This window comes from Callithrix jacchus, chromosome 7 (genome assembly GCF_049354715.1).
Source record: "Callithrix jacchus isolate 240 chromosome 7, calJac240_pri, whole genome shotgun sequence".
Lineage (NCBI taxonomy): Eukaryota > Metazoa > Chordata > Mammalia > Primates > Cebidae > Callithrix > Callithrix jacchus.
In genome coordinates this window covers 64322699-64337545 of record NC_133508.1, presented here as the reverse complement: position 1 = coordinate 64337545, position 14847 = coordinate 64322699, and the positions used below count along the sequence as shown (strand labels likewise).

The window sequence follows — 14847 nt, the reverse complement described above, 5'->3', positions numbered from 1 at the left end:
GCCTCCCAGGTTCAAGCAATTATCCTGTCTCAGCCTGCCGAGTAGCTAGATTATAGGTGTGTGCCACCATGCCCAGATAATTTTTTGTATCTTTAGTAGAGACGGGGTTTTACCTTATTGGCCAGGCTGGTCTCCTGAACTCAAGTGATTGGCCCACCTCAGCCTCCCAAAGTGCAGGGATTACAGGCATGAGCCACTATGCCCGGACTGCTTCCTTGTTTTCAAAACTAGGGGTGGGGGTGTTAGATATCATGGTCTCCAGAGCTTCCTCCTCTAAAACATCTGCTGAGCCTGAAGCACATGCTTCTGAGTCCTCTCAGCCCTGTCAGATCCTGGCTTTCTGAGGATGAATTTTATTTTTGGAAGCAGCCAAAAGCCACTCTGTAGTGCCAACTTTGGTGACTAAAGTGGGTGACAGTGCGGGGAGATGCCATGTTTGGTCAGAAATGAGGGTAACTAGAAACTAGCAGGGCTAGTCTCCACTCTGCCTCTACTAAAAATATGAAAATTAGCTGAGCATGGTGGCGTGTGCCTGAAGTCCCAGCTACCTGGGAGGTGGAGGCAGGAGAATCGCTTGAACCCAGGAGGTGGAGGTTGCAGTGAGCCGAGATCGCGCCACTGCACTCCAGCCTGGGCGACAGAGCAAGACTCTGCCTCAAAAAAAAAAAGAGTCCAAAAATAGATACCATCTCTGACTGCCAATGGAGAGGTCCTATGTCCTCATCACTTTTCTCTGAACCTCGGTTTCCTAGTCTGTAAAATGGGGAAGGGAAGGGGTTGGACTCTCGTCCAGACCTAGAATGTCCTTCTCACGTGCTCCAGTTAAGAGTGTCTTGCTCTTAAATAAAGTACTTTAGAGATTTCCTTGTTCTTTGAGGGCCTTCCAGGCCCCTCCATTCTCTTGAACCACGGCAGGGGCTCTCACAATTTCATGGTGCTATGTGCCTGTATGACCACCAGGTGGCAGTACAGTCCTATCTTGGATTCCATCAGCCTTCATCATCCTAGAGCGCTCCACAATTACCAACAGCCCTGCCTAGGGCTGGCCCCACCGGGGTAACTAGAGACGGAAATGAATAGACCTCGCCCTTGCTCAGCAGCAGGAGCTCCTGAAGCTCACAAGAGTGGTCCATCAGAGAATCCCTGTAGGGCCCACCTCCTCCTCTCCCCTTCAAGTCCTCAGTCCTACAATTTGGGGATCTCCAAACTCCCGAGCCCAGCACTCAGGACTCTCTGCAGTCAGGTCTCACCTCCAGGCTCACTGCCTGCACTACCAGATCTGAGTCACAAGGATGAAAGTTAATGAGAGGAACCCGCAACGTGCACTTCCTGGCTGGGCAGCAGAGGGGGATGCTGGGAACTGGGCATCACTAGATTCTGCCTGGAAAGAGGGGTTGGGGCCAGCCAAGGGCTTGGGCAACAGTAGCTGGAGGCTACTGAGGCCGGACGCCTGTAGCTTCCTGTGAAGAACAGGGGAGCCACTTCCTTTAAGCAGATGGCTGGGAGGAGGAGTGGAAGATGAGGGAGCATGGGCTTCCTGGCTTAGGGGGAGGAAAAGGGGTCCCAGGAAGTCCCCATGAAGAGGCCCAGAGCAGCCTTCTCTTTCCCTCATTCTGGGCCTCCACGGAACAGCAGCAGAGACAAGGGAAGGTCATACTTGTGAAGCTGTGTGCCGTGAGGCCATAGAAAGGATAGTCAGGTCAGGGAGCAGGCTCATCTGTAGAGGCCAGTAAAGAAATGGAGTCTTGGTTATTCCAAAAAGCAAGTCCAAGCACCTACCCCTAGTATCCAAGTCCCAGTCACCAGCCTCAGAACCCAGACCCAAGTCCAGCCCCAAGTCCAGCCCCAAGTACTTGGCCTCAAATATGCAGCCCCCATTTCCCAGCTCCAAGCACCAGTTCCCAGAGAAGCGTCCAGTGCGGAGTCAGAAGCTGGCAGGTGCCCAGTGGTTCATTATCTGTGTGGGCATGGCCCCAGAAAAGAGCTTTTTTTTTTTTTTTTTTTTTTTTTGAGACAAGGCCTTGCTCTATCGCCCAGGCTGGAGTGCAGTGGTGCAGTCACAGCTCACTACAGTCTGCAGCCTTGACCTGGTCTCAAGTGATCCTCCCACCTCAGCCTCCCACTTTGGGATCACAAGCAAGGACCACCACAAGTGGCTAGTTTTTTGGGTTTTTTTTTGTTTTTTGTTAGATGGAGTCTTGCTCTGTCACCTAGGCTGGAATGCAATGGCGCAATCTCAGCTCACTGCAACCTTCACCTCCCGGGTTCAAGTAAGTCTCCCGCCTCAGCCTCCTGAGTAGCTGGGATTACAGGCGTACACCACCATGCCCAGCTAATTTTTGTATGTTTAGTAGAGATGGGGTTTTGCCATGTTGGCCAGGCTGGTCGTGAACTCCTGCCCTCAGGGGATCCGCCTGCCTTGATTAACCAGTAGAGTTTGCCTCCCAGCACCCATAGCTACCAGAGAACCACATGTTTTAGTAGCTCTAGGTTCTCATCTGCAGAAGGGGTAGGAGTCTTCACTCAGCCATGATCACTCATCCTCAGAACCCACCAAACTAAGCCCATTTCTCCTTCAATCTTTCACACTTGGGTCAAAAGCACCTCTAAGTATGCAGGTGCCTAGGCCAGACACCTTCCCAAAGGCTTTCCCCCCTAACTTTTCAATGATGGCTCCTTCACTCTTTGTTCTTCACTCACATGTCACCTTCTCAGAGAAGCCCTCCCTGACCACCTATTTTAAAATGGCCTCCTTCCTGAAATACCACAGGGGTATAAATTAGTAAAATAAGAAAGAGAAATAAAATAGCCTCCTTGTTTCTCTCTATCACAGTAATTGCCAACTTGTCTGCACCTTGGAATCACCTGAGAGCTTAAAATTATACTGATACCTATGTCTTACAGTGTGGGAACAACTGCATGTCACTCTTTTAATTTTCTGTATAAAGCCAGTAAAGAAATGGAGCCTTGGTTACTCCAAGAAATAGGCCCAAGACACCAACCTCAAGTGCCCAAGTCTAAGTCTCCAGCCTCAGAACCCAGCTCCAAACACCCAAGTCCAAAGTTTTACATATATTTACTCTTTTCATCCTTACAATAATTCTCTTGGGTGTTCTTAGGATTTGCATTTTACAGATGAAGAAATCAAGGTACAGAGAGGTTAAATAACTTCCCTGAGGCAAACAGCTAGCAAGTGATGGGACAAAGATCTGAACCCGGAGAGTCTGCCTCTGTAGAACAGTGCCTGGCATCCAGAGGGGCTCAATAAATAATTGTCCAATGAATGAATGACTTAATCTTAACTCCCTCTGCCTCACCCACCCCACATTCAATCCATCAACCCGCCAGCCTGTGGATTGTATCTTCTAATTATTTATTGAGTCTGTTCATGTCTCACTCACAGTAGCTTCCCTCTCATCTAGCTTACTACCTTCCATCCTGGGTCCACTCTTATTCCTGTGTCCACTCCTGTCTATTTTCCACACAGAGGTAGGAAGATTCTAAAACACTGAGTACCCAGTGGCTGCCCATAGCACTTAAAAGAAAATTCTATTGCCTTACTATGGCCTCCAAGGTCTTAAATAATTTGCTCCCCTAAACCTCCAGAGCTTCATCTCACTCAGTTTCCTTTCCCTTCTCTTCCAGCCTGTAACCTCAATGCCTTTGCACCACCTCTTCCCTCTGCCTGGAACACTTGTTGCTTCAGGAGTCGGCTCGATGTAACTTCTCCAGGGACCTGAGCACCAATCCAAATTAGACTCCTGGTTATTGCAGCAGCCTGTATCTCACCATCCCAGAATTCATCATGGCTGCAATTAAAACGATGGCGTGAGCATTTGTCACCATCAGGCTTCCACCCTAGATTATGAGGACAAGCACAGGGTTCATCTTTCTTTATAGCCAGAACCCAGCACAGCACCTGGCACACAGGAGGCGCCCAATTACTTTGGCTGAGTGGATAGACATACATACAGACGGACGGATGAATGCCTGGAAGAGGAGTGATTGAATAAATACACTTTAAAGTGCTCTGGCTACCTTTCTTAGGGCAGTTATAATGCGCGCAATTCACATGGGCGTTATTTTCACCCTTCGAGGGCCCGCACCCACCGGTGCCCCCGTCGCCTTTCCCAGGCGAGGCCACTGGGCGGGGCATCCGGGGCTGGTTGAGTGACGTCACAGAGGGGCGTGTCTGGAGCCGGCCCCCCACTTCCTGATTGGCAAGCGCGTTGCCACACCCACCGCCGCCGCTGTCTGAGTGGAGGTGGTGGCCGCAGCGGGCGCAAGGGGAGGCCGGGTGTCCGCGCAGAAGGCTGTGGGGCGATGGGGCGGCCGCACGGGCATCCGCGCGTTGGGGTCGCCCGGGTCACGTTCATGAGGCCGGGGAGGCGAAGACTGGGCACCGAGCGGTTCGCTAGGCTCGCGCGGTTCTGAGGGGCAGTGGGACTGGGGGAGCACGTGCGCTGCGGCTGGACCGCTCCCCGCGGCGGGCAGGGTACAGGGTGCGACCGAGCCTCCGGGCGCTCTCTGCTGCGCGGCTATTTCGGGGCCTGTGACCTCAGCCAGGAAAGTCCCAGAAACACAGCCCCACCCTTCCCCTCAACCTCCTTGACACTCTCTTCTCCTACCCACTACCCCTAACTCATGTTGACCAGCCTGGCCAACATGGCAAAACCTCATCTCTACTAAAAATATACCAAAGATGCTGCGGGAAGCCAGGCGCCTGCAAACCTGGTTTCCTAGCCCTAACTCTGTGTGACCCAGAACAGGGTCTGTGCCTCCTGGACGTTAGTCCGCTTGTCTGTAAAATGAAGCGACACCTGCATGAGATGATGCAAGGTATGAAGCACCCTGCACTGGGGGTGCTGGTGCTAGGTGCTCCAGGGTTACTAGTTTCTTCCTGACCCTGCCACTGATGTGCTCTGTGGCTTAGAGCAATTTCACTTAACCTCTTAACCTCGGGGGCCTGGCTCCCCGCTTCCTAGGATGAGTCAATTGTCTTTCTAGCCCCAGGGTCCTGGGAGCCAGGCCTTCTTGAACCACGGGAGTTAGAGGCAAGCTAAGAGCAGGCACCGCCTCCTGGTGTCCGGGCTCTCACTTTCCTTCCCTGAGCCCTCACCCTCTTCTTTCCCCACGCTTCCCACCCCACAGCTCAGAGCCCTCTAGCCTGGTCTCTTGACTTCTCTAAGGTTCCTCTGACAAGTGAGTTTCGTCATCCTCCCTGATGGCTGGAATGAGGTTGTGCCTAAGATGGTTGAGCCCCGCCCCCACGCCCAGAGGCTCTGAGGTTTCGGTCCGCTGGGACTTTAAAGGGCATCCCAGGACAACCTTCCTACGTGTTCCTACCGAGGGTGAGTCACTCCTCTGCACAAAACCCTTCAGTGACTCCGTATGGCCCTGAGGCCACTTGGCAAGACCCACAGGCTACAATACCTAGGTCTCTCTTCTCAGCCAAGCTCCCAGCCAGGCTCTAGCCCGACTCAACTTTGAGCTGTCTTTCTTCTTGCCCAGTGACACAAACCACTGCTGGGATCACTTCTTCCCTGACCCATCCTCTCACCTTTTACCTGGCTAACTCCTCATCCCTGACCATTATGGGAGTGGCTGGATCCTTACGCCTAAGGTGGGTCCAGTTCAGTTAACTGGTGAGTGACTGCTGACCTCACTCAGTGCAGCCACTCCCCTCCTTGCCTCTCTCTCTCTCTCTCTCTCTCTCTCTCTCTCTCTCTCTCTCTCTCTCCCTCCCTCCCTCCCTCCCTCCCTCCCTCTCTCTCTCTCTCTCTCTCTCTCTCTCTCTCTCTCTCTCTCGCCTCTGAGCCTTTGCACCTGTTGTTCTCAGACCCAAACACCCTTCCCTTTCCTACTTAACTTGTATTTGTTCTTCAAATCTCAGTTTAGGGCTGGACGTAGTGGCTCACGCCTATAATCCCAGCACTTTGGGAAGCCAAGGTGGGCGAATCACCTGAGGTCAGGAGTTCAAGACCAGCCTGGCCAACATGGCAAAACCTCATCTCTACTAAAAATATAAAAATTATCTGAGCATGGTGGTATGCACCTGCAGTCCCAGCTACTCAGGAGGCTGAGGCAGGAGAATCGCTGGAACCTGGGAGACAGAGAGGTGACAGAGACTCAATTTCAAAAAAAAGAAAAAAAAAATCTCAGTTTAGAAGTCACTTTATATAGGGGTAGGAGGTTGGAGTTTTCATGACCAGCCCCTACAGTATGGAGCACACACTTTCCTGGCACTATTTAATATCTCCCCATTATAATGTAAGTTATAGGTTGGCAGTGGTGGCTCACACCTGTAATCTCAGCATTTAGGGAGGCCAAGGTGAGATGATTGCTTGAGGCCAGGAGTTCAAGACCACCCTGGGCAACATAGCGAGACCCCATCTCTACTAAAAAAAAATTTTTTTTTGAGACTGAGTTTTGGAAGTTTCACTCTTGTTGCCCAGATGGGAGTGCAATGGTGCGATCTCATCTCACTGCAACCTCCGCCTCCTGGGTTCAAGCAATTCTTCTGCCTCAGCCTCCCTGGTAGCTGGGATTACAGGCATGCACCATCACTCCCAGCTAATTTTGTATTTTTTTAGTAGAAACCGGATTTCACCATGTTGGTCAGGCTGGTCTCAAACTCCTGATCTAGGTGATCCCCCAGCCTCGGCCTCCCAAAGTGCTGGGATTACAGGCTTGAGCTGCCAGGCCCAGCCTCTACTTAAAATTTTTTTTTTTTTTTTTTTTGAGACAGAGTTTCCCTCTTGTTACCTAGGCTGGAGTGCAATGGCGCGATCTCGGCTCACCGCAACCTCCGTCTCCTGGGTTCAGGCAATTCTCCTGCCTCAGCCTCCTGAGTTGCTGGGATTACAGGCACACACCACCATGCCCAGCTAATTTTTTTGTATTTTTAGTAGAGACAGGGTTTCACCATGTTGACCGGGATGGTCTCGATCTCTTGACCTCGTGATCCACCCGCCTCAGCCTCCCAAAGTGCTGGGATTACAGGCTTGAGCCACCGCGCCCGGTCTAAAAATTTTTAAAAATTACCTGGGCATAGCGGCATGCACCTGTAGTCCCAGCTAATTGGGAGGCTGAGGCCAGAGGATCACTTGTGTATAGGAGGTTGAGGCTGCAGTTAAGCCAAGATCAAGCCTTTGAACTCTAGCCAGTCCAGGTACGGTGGCTCACGCCTCTAATCTCAGCACTTTGGGAGGCCGAGGCGGTCAGATCACAAAGTTAGGAGTTCGAGACCAGCCTGGCCAAGATGCTGAAACCCTGTCTCTACTAAAAACACAAAAAAATTAGCCGGGTGTGGTGTCACATGCCTGTAATCCTAGCTACTCGGGAGGCTGAGGCAGAAGAATCACCTGAACCCAGGAGGCAGAGGTTGCAGTAAGCCAAGATGGTGCCACTGCAGTCCAGCCTGGGCAATAGAGCAAGACTCCATCTTTAAAAAAAAAAAAAAGGCCAAGTGTGGTGGCTCATGCCTGTAATCCCAGCACATTGGGAGGCTGAGGCGGGCTGATCACAAGGTCAGGAGATCAAGACCATCCTGGCCAACATTGTGAAACGCCATTGCTACTAAAAATACAAAAATCAGCTGAGCATGGTGGTGCATGCCTGTAATCCTAGCTACTTGGGAAGCTGAGGCAGGAGAATCCCTTGAATCAGGGAGTCAGGGGTTGCAGTGAGCTGAGATTGCGCCACTGCACTCCAGCCTGGGTGACAGAGAGACACATTTTGTCTCAAAAAAAAAAAAAAATTAGCTGGTTGTGGTGCTGGGCACCTGTAATCCTAGCTGCTCTGGAGGCTGAAGGAGGGAGAATGGCTTGAATCTGGGAGGCAGAGGTTACAGTGAGCTGAGATTGCACCACTGCATTCCAGCCTGGGCGACAGAGTAAGACTCCATCTGAAAAAAAAAAATGTAAGCTACAGGAGGGTAAAGATGCCTTGTCACTATATCTTCTAATGACAATGATGGCCACAGGCCCTGGCCCAAAAAAGAGTCTCAATAGGAGTTTATTGACTTAATGAGTGAGTGAATCTCTACCCAGTGCTTGCCCAGTCCCTGCTTACGTACCTCCAGAGGCAGGGAGCTAACTACTCTTGAAGCAGCCCACTCCATTTGCAATTAGAAGGCCTCTAATTCCTGCCCACCCCAACCACTGCCCAAGAGATTTCCCGGAGCTGAGGCCCAGGGAGAGTGATTACCTTGCCTGAGGTACTTGGTGCAGAGCCCAGACCTGCTCAACTGTCCTGAGGGCATGTGCGGGCTCACCTGGCCCTGAAAGAACCACTAAGTGTCGGCACTGGCCAGATCCCCCACAGCCTGGGTCCATTTGAAGGTCTGGGACTTGAGACGTCATCACAATCCATTTCCCCTTTGCCCAGGAGCAGCTTATCAGCATCTGCTGAAGACAGAGACAACAGGTCCCCAATCTGTGAGTGAAGAGGCTAAGAAGGAAGCGCCTTCAGGTAGCACTGGATGTCTACTACCGCATTCAACCCCATGCCAGCCCTGTAAAGCAGGAGTTGCTATTCCCATTTTACAGATGCACAAACTGAGTGCTAGTTACCTAAGATAGCACAGCAAGACAGTGGCAAAGCCAGGCCTGCCTGACCTCTTTCCTCTGCCCCTCAGCTTGGTGCCTCTCATCTACCTGCCCTACTTCCAGGCCAATTCTTTCCTAAGCCTCCTGAGGTCCTGAAGAGTCCTGTGGCTTTTGTTCCCCAAGCTGGGTCCCGCCCACAGTGAGGACTCACCAGCTGTGCTTTGGCAGCAGCCAAGAGCTGGCTGAACACCAGGAGTCATCCCTTCCTTCTGTACTTGGTCACTCCTCAAAACTGCAGCGGGACCCAGACCAAATTAGGCAGTGGCCAAGGAGGTGTCCTGTAGAGGCCAAGCCCCTGAAACTAGGCCGGGCCACCTATTCGCTATATCATCTTTGGTCAGTTCCTTTCCTTCATGGAGCCTCAACTTACCGTCTATAAAGGGGGCGAATTGTCCTTTCTCAGGGCCTCTGTGTGCCAGGATTCAGGAAAGCTGCTCTCCTCTCTGCCAGGCGATCTCACCTTTGCACCTGCACCTTGAGGAATAGAGCCCGCCCCCCATGCCCGCCAGGGTCCCTTTGGTGGCAGAACTCCAGCATAAACTGCACATAACCTGATTGCTGATGAAGGCCACAGATCTGGGATTGGGCAGGCATTGGGCTGGGGGCCCAGCTCCCCAGCTTCAGCCCCTATCAGCCTGGGTTCCTGCTGGGGAACAGGCTCTGTCATCATGTCTGCTTCCTCTTCTTTCTGTGGCCTTTGAAGAGCCATTTCCCAGGGGTTCTGCGTCTCCTGCCTCCTTCTATCTCCTCTGTCCTCCCACACTTCTTCCTCACACAGTGTTTATCTGCACCTACTCTGGGCCTGGCACTTCACTCATAGAGCTGAATAAGCTCAGGGCCTGTCCTTGCAAAGTTAGGTAGGGGAAAATGGACAAGGAAACCAAGTTACGATATATTCACCCATCCCAAATCCTATTGCCCTCTCTGCCGCGGCCCTCACCCCGGCAGTCTGTGCTCCACGCAGTAATCTGAGTGATCCTGTTAAAACGGGAGTCAGAACATGTCACTCTTCTGCTCAACTCCCACCCCCATGGCTCCTGGTGTCAGAGGAAAAGCCGGTGTCCTTGCTGTGACCTACAAGGCCCTGCATGATCTACCTCACCGCCTCCCACTCTCTGCTCTGGTCACTCCCTTCCAGCTACACTGGCTGCCTTGCTGTTTTCTACATGCCAGGCATGCTCCTGCCTCAGGCCTCTGCATTCGCCCTTGGTTCTGCCAGGCCTGTTTTCCCCCCAAGTAGCCACGTGGTCTCCCTCCCTTCACTCAGGTATCTCCCCCTCCTCCAGGGGCCTTCCCTTGCTTCCCATCCAAATATTACTCCTTAGTTGCCTTCTGTTCTTTTACCGCTTAATTTTTTTTTCTTAGCCACTACCAAATGACATGTAATTATTGATTTTCTTTTCCCCTACAAGAGGTCTCCTGAGGTTCCCCACCCCTGAAAACAAACAACAAAGGACAGAAAGAGAAAGAAAAAGAATGCTAGAAAAATTCTGAAAAAGAAAAGGTAACACTCACCCGACTACTATAAAATATGTAAAGCCTCAAAAATTAAAACAATTTAGGGCCGGCACAGTGGCTCACACCTTAATCCAGCACTTTGGGATGCTGAGGCGGGTGGATCACTTGAGGTCAGTAGTTCAAAATGAGCCTGGCCAACATGGTTAAACCCCGTATCTACTAAAAATACAAAAATTAGCCAGGCGTGATGGAGGGCACCTGTAACCCCAGCTACTCGGGAGGCTGAAGCAGAAGAATTGCTTGAACCCGGGAGGCGGAGATTGCAGTGAGCCGAGATTACACCACTGCACTCCAATCTGGGTGACAGAGTGAGATTCAGTCTCAAACAAAACAAAACAAAAATAATAATTAAAACAACTTGGTTTGGTTCAGGAACAGACAAATAGACCAATGGACTAGAATAGTAAGTCCAGGAATAGACCTAATTGCACACGGGAATTTAGTATTTGATAAAGGTGGCCTCTCAAAGTGGAAAATGGACTCTTTAATAAGTGGTGTTGGGACACCTCGATAGCCAACTAGGGAAAAAAAATTAGATCTGTGGCCCACACTGAACACCTGGATGAGCTCCAGGTGGGATAAAAGATTTAAATTTTAGGCCGGGTGCTGTGGCTCATGCCTGTAATTCCAGTACTTTGGGAGGCCGAGGTGGGTGGATCACATGAGGTCAGGAGTTCAAGACCAGGCTGGCTAACATGGTGAAACCCTGTCTCTACTAAAAATACGAAAATAATTAGCCAGGTATGGTGGCAGGCACCTGTAATCCCAGCTAATTGGGAGGCTGAGGCAGAGAATTGCTTGAACCTGGGAGGCGGAGGTTGCAGTGAGCCAAGATCACGCCACTCACTGCACTCTAGCCTGGGTGACAGAGCAAGACTCTGTCTCAAAAAAAAAAAAAAAATTAACTGGGCATGGTGGTGTGTGCCTGTAATTCCAGCTACTCGGGAGGCTGAGGCAGGAGAATTGCTTGAACCAGGACCTGGAAGACGGTGGTTGCAGTGAGCCAAGATTACGCCACTGCATTCCAGCCTAGACTACAGAGTGAGACTCTATCTCAAAAAAAAAAAAAAATTTAAATTTTAGAAAAATTAAAATAAAACCATAAAGGCACTAGAGGAAAACATGGGGGAACTTATAATCTCATAGTGGGGAAAGTTTAACCATGATTCAAAAATCAAAAAGTTGTAAAAAAGATTGATAAAGTCAACTATATAAAAATCAGAAACTTCTGCATGGAAAAACACTATAAACCAACGCATAAGACAAATGACAAACTGGGGGGAAATATTTGCAACTCTGATCACAGACAAGGGAACATCTCACTCATTTAGAAAGAATTCCTGGAAATTGATTAAAAGGACCAGCAATCTTATAGAAACAGAGGCCTAGCATATGAACTGACAGTTCCCAGAAAAGCAAATCCAAAGACTCTTGAATACAAGAAGAGAAGCTCAAACTCAAAAGAAATGCAAACCAGAAAAACTAGACTAGGATATTGCTACAGTTTGAACATTATGCCCAGAAAAGCAGGTGCTAGAAACTTAATCCCAATGCAGCAGTGTTGGGAGGCTGGGCCTAAGAGAGGTGTTTAGGTCGTGAGGGTTCCACCTCATGAATGGGTTGGTGGTGCTGTTACAGCAGGCGTGGGTTTATTATTTTGGAAACAGGTTCATTATAAAAGGGCAAGTTCAGTTCCCTCTTCCTCTCTCTCACACTCTCTTTGCCCTTCCACCATAGGACGACCCAGCAAGAGGGTCCATGCCAGATGTGGGCCCCACAATCTTGGAATTCCCAGCCTCAAAACTGTGAGCCAATACATTTCTGTTTATGACTATTATTCCATTCTGTGGGATTTTATTATAGCAGCACAAAACGGATTAAGATGTCTTATCAGTCTGGCTACAAAAAAAAAAAAGCAATGACAAAGTTGAATAACATATTCTGTGGGCAATTTCTTTTTTTCCTTTTTTTTTTTTTTTTTTTTTTGAGACTGAGTCTTGCTCTGTTTCTAGGCTAGAATACAGTGGTGAGATCTCAGCTCACCGCAACCTCTGACTCCTGGGTTCAAGCAATTCTCCCGCCTCAGCCTCCCAAGTAGCTGGGGTTACAGGCATGCACTGCCACACTCAACTAATTTTTGTATTTTTAGTAAAGATGGGTGGGGTTTCACCATGTTGGCCAGGATGGTCTCAGTCTCCTGATTTTGTGATCCGCCTGCCTAAGCCTCCCAAAGCGCTGGGATCACAGACATGAGCCACCTCGCCCGGCCCTGTGACCATGTCTATGAGGAAATAGTACTACTCTTACATGTGTGCTCTCACACATGACTCTCACACATGTGAATATAAATTGGTAAAAGGGCATTTTGGCGAAATCTATCAAAATGCATTCAGATAACGTATTTCTGGGAATTTATGCTTCAGATAGACTTGCATGAGTAATAAATCATGTATGTTTAAAGTTATTCTCAGCAGCACTGTTTGTAATTGCCAAAGATTGGAAACAACTCAACTGTCCATTAGTAAGGGGCTAGATTAGGTAGAACACAATCCACCCATAAAATGGAATACTATGTGGCTATGAAAAAGAATCAGGGAGTCAGGGAGATCTGTGTGTTCTTTTTTTTTTTTTTTTTACAAAGTTTATTCTTAAATGTGCAATAGCTCCAACACTTAATCCAGCTATAGGTGGCAAAAGATGTTATGGCAGGGAATACAGGTGTTTAAATACGGATGAAATAAAAAGTCACCAACTCCTCAGGGAAAAGGAATAGCTTACTTTTTCCAGATTTCTTAATTCCACCATGGCCCTTCCCATGACCTTCGCTTTTAGTTCCTTGAGTTTCTTCTGCTCTTCTTTTTGCTTCTGCTTGAAAGCCTTATTGTCCTCGTCCATCTCCTTGGCCTGCTTCTTGGGCTGTTTCAGGGGCTTCTTGCCACCTTCGAGGCTGGACATGGCACCTGATGCCCCTTTCCCAGACCCTGCCACCAGAAACGGTGATCTGTGTGTTCTAATAGGGAAAGTTTTATAAAAACTAAGGGCCAGGTGTGGTGGCTCACACCTGTAATCCCAGCACTTTGGGAGGCCGAGGTGGGCAGATCACCTGAGGTCGGGAGTTTGAGACCAGCGTGACCAACATGGAGAAACCCTGTCTCTACTAAAAATACAAAATTAGCCGGACATGGTGGTGTGTGCCTGTAGTCCTAGCTACTTGGGAGCCTGACGCAGGAGAATCGCTTGAATCCAGGAGGCAGAGGTTGCAGTGAGCCAAGGTCGCACCATTGCACTCCACCCTGGGCAACAAGAGCGAAACTCCATTTCAAAAAATAAATAAAATAAAGGATACTAAGTTTGGCCAGGCATGGTGGCTCACACCTGTAATCCCAGCACTTTGGGAGGCTGAGGCGGATCACTTGCAGTCAGGAGTTTGAGACCAGCCTGGCCAAAGTGGTAAAACCCTATCTCTACTAAAAATACAAAAAATAGCCAGGTGTGATGGTGCACACCTGTAGTCCCAGCTACTTGGGAGGCTGAAGCAGGAGAGTCGCTTGAACTTGGGAGGTGGAGGCTGCAGTGAGCCAAGAGTGCACCACTACACTCCAGCCTGAGCAATAGAGCAAGACTCTGTCTCAAAAAAAAAAAAAAGATACTAAGTTTTAAAAAGCAAGGTGCAGGGTGCGGTGGCTTATGCCTGTAATCCCAGCATTTTAGGAGGTTGAGGTGGGCGGATCACTTGAGCTCAAGAGTTCAAGACCAACCTGGGCAACACAGCAAAACTGCATTTCTACAAAAAATACAAAAATTAGCCAGGTGTAGTGCCATGTGCCTTTAGTCCCAGCTACTTGGGAGACTGAGGTGGGAGGAGTGCTTGAGCCTGGGAGGCAGAGGTTGCACAGCACTCCAACTTAGGTGACAGAGCAAGACTCAGTCACAAAAATAAGTAAAAATTTAAAAAGCAAGGTATAGAGCAGCAAGTATGATATTTTACCTTTTGTAGGAAAAGGGAAATTATATATATCTCTTATAATATGTATAATAATGTTGTATGTTATATATATTATATGAATCTATAATAAATTATATATATTCTTACTGAGTGGCAGTATAACCATATAACCTGTGACTAAGAGCACACACTCAGAAGCTGGTCTGCCTGAGTTCAGATGCAAGTTCTGCTACTGTACTGGGTTAAATAGTGTCCTACCAAATTCATGCCCACCAGAACCTGTGAATGTGACCTTATTTGAGCATAAGGTATTTGCCGACATAATCAAGTTAAGATGAGGTCATTCCTGATCAGCGTGGGCCTAAATCCAATATGACTGGTGTCCTTATAAGAGAAAGAAAATGTGGACACAGAGACAGAGATGATGGAGAATGCCATGTGAAGACACAGCCGATTGGAGTGAACCATCTACAAACCAAGGAATGCTGAGGATTCCCAGCAACACCCGGAGCTGGGAGAGAAGCCTGGAACAGATTCTGGAGCCCCTAGAAGGCATGAGCCCTGCCAATACCTGGCTTTTGGACTTCTCACCTCTAGAACTGTGAGAGAATCAATTCTGTTGTCTTAAGCCATTCAGTTTGTCATGGCAGCCCTAGGAACTAACATGGCTCCTTAGAAGCTGTGCAACCCTGGCCAGGTTAGTTCATCTCTCTGTGTTCTAGATTCCTTATCTGTAAAATAGGGAGCACTGTACTTAGCTGGCTGGCACAGTGG

At 49.2% G+C, this 14847-nt stretch overlaps 1 long non-coding RNA gene across 2 annotated transcripts; it reads left to right on the top strand.

The window, feature by feature from the left end:
* Positions 1-4249: 4249 nt before the first annotated feature.
* On the top strand, positions 4250-14601 carry LOC118155378 (uncharacterized). Of its 2 annotated transcripts, XR_013519892.1 has the most exons (6): positions 4250-4839; positions 5190-5351; positions 8389-8472; positions 10022-10113; positions 11865-11932; positions 14466-14601. It is a non-coding gene; the product is annotated as an uncharacterized LOC118155378 (long non-coding RNA). The 2 variants fall into 2 exon arrangements; XR_004745841.3 differs by having other exon boundaries at positions 4250-5351.
* The last annotated feature ends 246 nt before the right edge of the window (positions 14602-14847 follow it).